The 3,692-nt window shown below is 43.7% G+C and overlaps 1 long non-coding RNA gene across 1 annotated transcript in view; it reads left to right on the top strand.

Moving 5' to 3' along the window:
* Positions 1 to 3,094: 3,094 nt before the first annotated feature.
* LOC105549184 overlaps positions 3,095 to 3,692 on the top strand; it is an 8,441-nt gene continuing 7,843 nt past the window's right edge. Inside the window, exon 1 of the long non-coding RNA XR_001007509.1 lies at positions 3,095 to 3,203. This is a non-coding gene — a long non-coding RNA (uncharacterized LOC105549184). The remainder of the gene's footprint in view (positions 3,204 to 3,692) is intronic.

Genomic DNA, 3,692 nt, shown 5'->3' with positions numbered 1-3,692 from the left:
CTGCTACTCTGCCTATGATGACAATGGAAACTTGTCATGCTGGTAGATATCATTGCTACCACAAGTATAGAAGGTACCTCAGAATAACACCAACGGAGCCCACACATGGAGAGACACAGTTCTAGTGACAACATTTGCTCTCCTGGATCCAGACATGCCTGAAGATAGAATGCCCCCTTAATGTTTCCCTTTGCATAAGAAAATAAGATGCCTTACTTGGCTTAAGTTGATTTTCTGTAATCTGCAAGCAAAGAGATCTGACAAACAGAATCTTATAATACTTAGACAAAAATGATCAAAACAAAAATATTGAAACTAGAAAGAAAAAAAATCACCCATAGGAACCAAAAAGGAAGGCAATGTACCCTAATGTCATTTCTTTAAGTGACAGCCAAAGAAAGAAATAGAAACTTTTATCTCTACCAAGTATTAAAGAAGTTATGATAAAAGGATAAGGGTGAATTCAGAATGAGTTTAAATTTGCAATTAAAGCAAAACAATTTTAGAATAACAGGTACAGAACAAAATGCAATGCTATAGAATTGCATGTGACAATAATAGTGTAACCATCAAAAAGCGGAAGATGAGAGAGAACTCAAAAGATAAATGAATGATTTATAGTGCCTAAAATTTAAAGATTGTTTAAAAAACAATGACTTCAACTTATGTAACTGCTTCCAAATCTTTTTTTCTTAATGTAGAAGTATTTTTAAGAAAAAAAAAAATGGGAAGAATTATTCTGAAGTTCAGCAATTCCTTTGCTTTCTTTCTTTTTCTTTTTTTTTTTTCTTTTTTTTTTTTTTCTAGTTATCTTAAGTAAAAGTTGGCCGGGTATGGTGGCTCACGCCTGTAATCCCAGCACTTTGGGAGGCTGAGGCAGGTAATTCATTTGAGGTCAGGAGTTTGAGACCAGCTTGGCCAACATGGCAAAACTCTATCTTTACTAAAAATACAAAAATTAGCCAGGTGTGGTGACTTGCACCTTCCCAGCTACTTGAGAGGCTGAGGCAGAAGAATGGCTTGACCCCAGAATGTGGAGGCTGCAGTGAACTGAGATGGGGCCCCTCCACTCCAGCTTGGGTGACACAGCTAGATCTGTCTCAAAAATAAAATAAAATAATAAAAAGTTTTTGAAAAAAATTGACAAGAGCAGTTTCAAAGAAGTGACAGGAGGAAAGTCCAAGTTGCAATGGTTGGAAACAGTAAAAGTGAAGTTAAAGTAAGCATGCCTAGGATAGGAATTTGACTGCTAGAAATGGAAGCATCACTTCAACCAGACAAGAGTTCGTTTTTCTCACATAACATGACACATAGAGATAGATATTCCAGGGCCTGTGGTAATAAATCTAGGCTATCTAGGCTGACATTAGACATCAATATTGTACTCCTTCTATCCTGTCACCTCATTTTCAGCACCAGGCTTCAATTCTTAAGGATGCCTCATGATCACATAATGGCTGCTAGTTCCAGCCATCACTTTCTACATTCCAAATAAGGAAAAAAATGAAAAAGGAGAGAGAGAGCAAAGGGAAGCTACCAGCTGAGTAATCATTTTTAAGATAGTTTTCCCAGAAGCAACAGTAGTGATCTGGATTTGTTTCTCATCAGCCTCATCTCTCTGCAAAGGATGCGAGAAAATGTACTTGGGCATACCTCTCTCTACAAAACCAGAAATCTAAGGAGAAAGGGGATAGTTGTTATCACAGAATCACAGAATGTGGTATCCCTGCTGCAGCCTGTTTTCAGGCTAGTGGTAAATAATCCTGCAGAGGTCGGGCATGGTGACTCACCCCTGCAGTCCCAGCACTTTGGGAGGCTGAAGTGGGTGGATCACTTGAGGTCAGGAGTTTCAGACCTGTCTGGTCAACATGGTGAAACCTTGTCTCCACAGAAAAAATACATAAATTAGCTGTGTGTGATGGTGCATGCCTGTAATCTCAGCTACTTGGGAGACTGAGGTGGGAGAATCTCTGGAACCTGGGAGGTTGAAGCTGCAGTGAGCTAAGATCACACCACTGCACTCCAGCCTGGGTGACAGAGTAAGATCCTGTCTCAAAAATAATAATAGTAACTTTAAAAATGGCCAGGCGTGGTGGCTCATGCCTGTAATCCCAGCACTTTAGGAGGCCGAGTCAGGCAGATCACCTGAGGTCAGGAGTTCCAGACCAGCCTGGCCAATATGATGAAACCCCGTCTCTACTAAAACTACAAAATTAGCCAGGCATGGTGGCGCACACCTGTAATCCCAGCTAGTTGGGAGGCTGAGGCAGGAGAATCACTTGAACCTGGGAGATAGAGGTTGCAGTGACCCAAGATCTTGCCACTGTACTCCAGCCTGGGTGAAAAGAGTAAAACTCGGTCTAAAAACAAACAAACAAACAAAAATTCCTGCAGAAAGGGATAGACTGCATTGGGGGCTATGCCAGGGTGGCAGAGGGAGAGAATGATATCTTTACATACTTTTAATGAGGTATGTTTCTCTTCTCCTACTAGATCAATGACATTCATTGGGAGGTCAGGCCCCAGACTAACACATGGGTCAGCTGAAGTGGTGAAGGATGATTTTTCTTTTTAACATGACTTTCGTGGTCATCTTAAACCAAAGTGCTTTTGAACTATCAAAAGCTTAGAGCTAGCGAGGGAAAAGTATGGCTCTCAAAACTAAGAGGGTTTTGATAGGAAGATGAAGACAGAGGTCGGACACCTAGAGCAAAGAGTCTATCTCAGTTAACATTGGAATAAGGAAGACTGCAGGGTAACTCCTAACACTGGGGAAAGGAATTAACACTGTCCACACCTTTTCGTTTGCTTGTTTCAGTTTCTCATTTTGCTCTTTAGTTAACAGCCTGGAGAGAGAAAAAAAAAAAAAAATCAGATACCGTTGATTGTTTCAGCAGGTTGGGGAAAAAGGAGAGATTGTGGTTGATAATCCAGGCTGATGGGTATGAGGGCTAGGAGAGAAATCTCCATCATATGTACGAGAATCCAAAGACAGAAAGCTGTTTCCATTTGGAATCCTAAGGCGGGGCAGCTTCCCAGACTGCCTGCCCCACACGGAGCAGCTCCAGCAGAAGAGGATGGGGCTGGGCCAAGCGCGGAAGAGCGGGGAGGTGCCCACCCCAGGCCCCCTCATTTCCAGTGAGGCCTGCAGAAGACCCTGAAAATTTCTCATAGGCCCTGAGGAGGAAAAGAACTGAAAATTAGTAGGTTGTATGCCTGCCGAGGGTCACCAAAGTGTGTGAGGCCAGGAGACCCCGTGGCAGAGGCACAGGAAGGACAGCCCAAAGCTGAGAGCCAGTGGAGGCGTCTTCCAAGTCCCGGGAGAATCAGCGGAACTAGGGGGAAACCAAGGGGGAAATGGCAGAGCTGCTGACAAGGGCAGGGCAGACCTGTGCTGAGAGAGTCGGCGTGGGGGAGCCTGGGCACAGTGACTATGGTGGAAAACCCACACACCAACAAAATGAGGCATTTCCCAGAAGCCAGCGTCTAGAGACGGTGTGGGGATAGGGGACTAGCGCTTCCCTCAATGCGGTGCTGGTTGTGTCCCCACGGCCACAGGGCACCCGGGGAGGCCACAGAAGCAAACTCAACTGGTTGGATAATTCTCAAAAGAGACTTTTCCATCCTTCCTTCCTTTCTTCCTTCCTTCCTTTTTTCTTTCGAGATGGGGTCTCACTATGTTGCCCAGACTG

The sequence above is a fragment of the Mandrillus leucophaeus genome, unplaced genomic scaffold (assembly GCF_000951045.1).
Source record: "Mandrillus leucophaeus isolate KB7577 unplaced genomic scaffold, Mleu.le_1.0 Scaffold430, whole genome shotgun sequence".
NCBI lineage: Eukaryota > Metazoa > Chordata > Mammalia > Primates > Cercopithecidae > Mandrillus > Mandrillus leucophaeus.
Note: the sequence above shows the minus strand (reverse complement) of the source record. Positions and strands in the feature narration are given on the sequence as shown.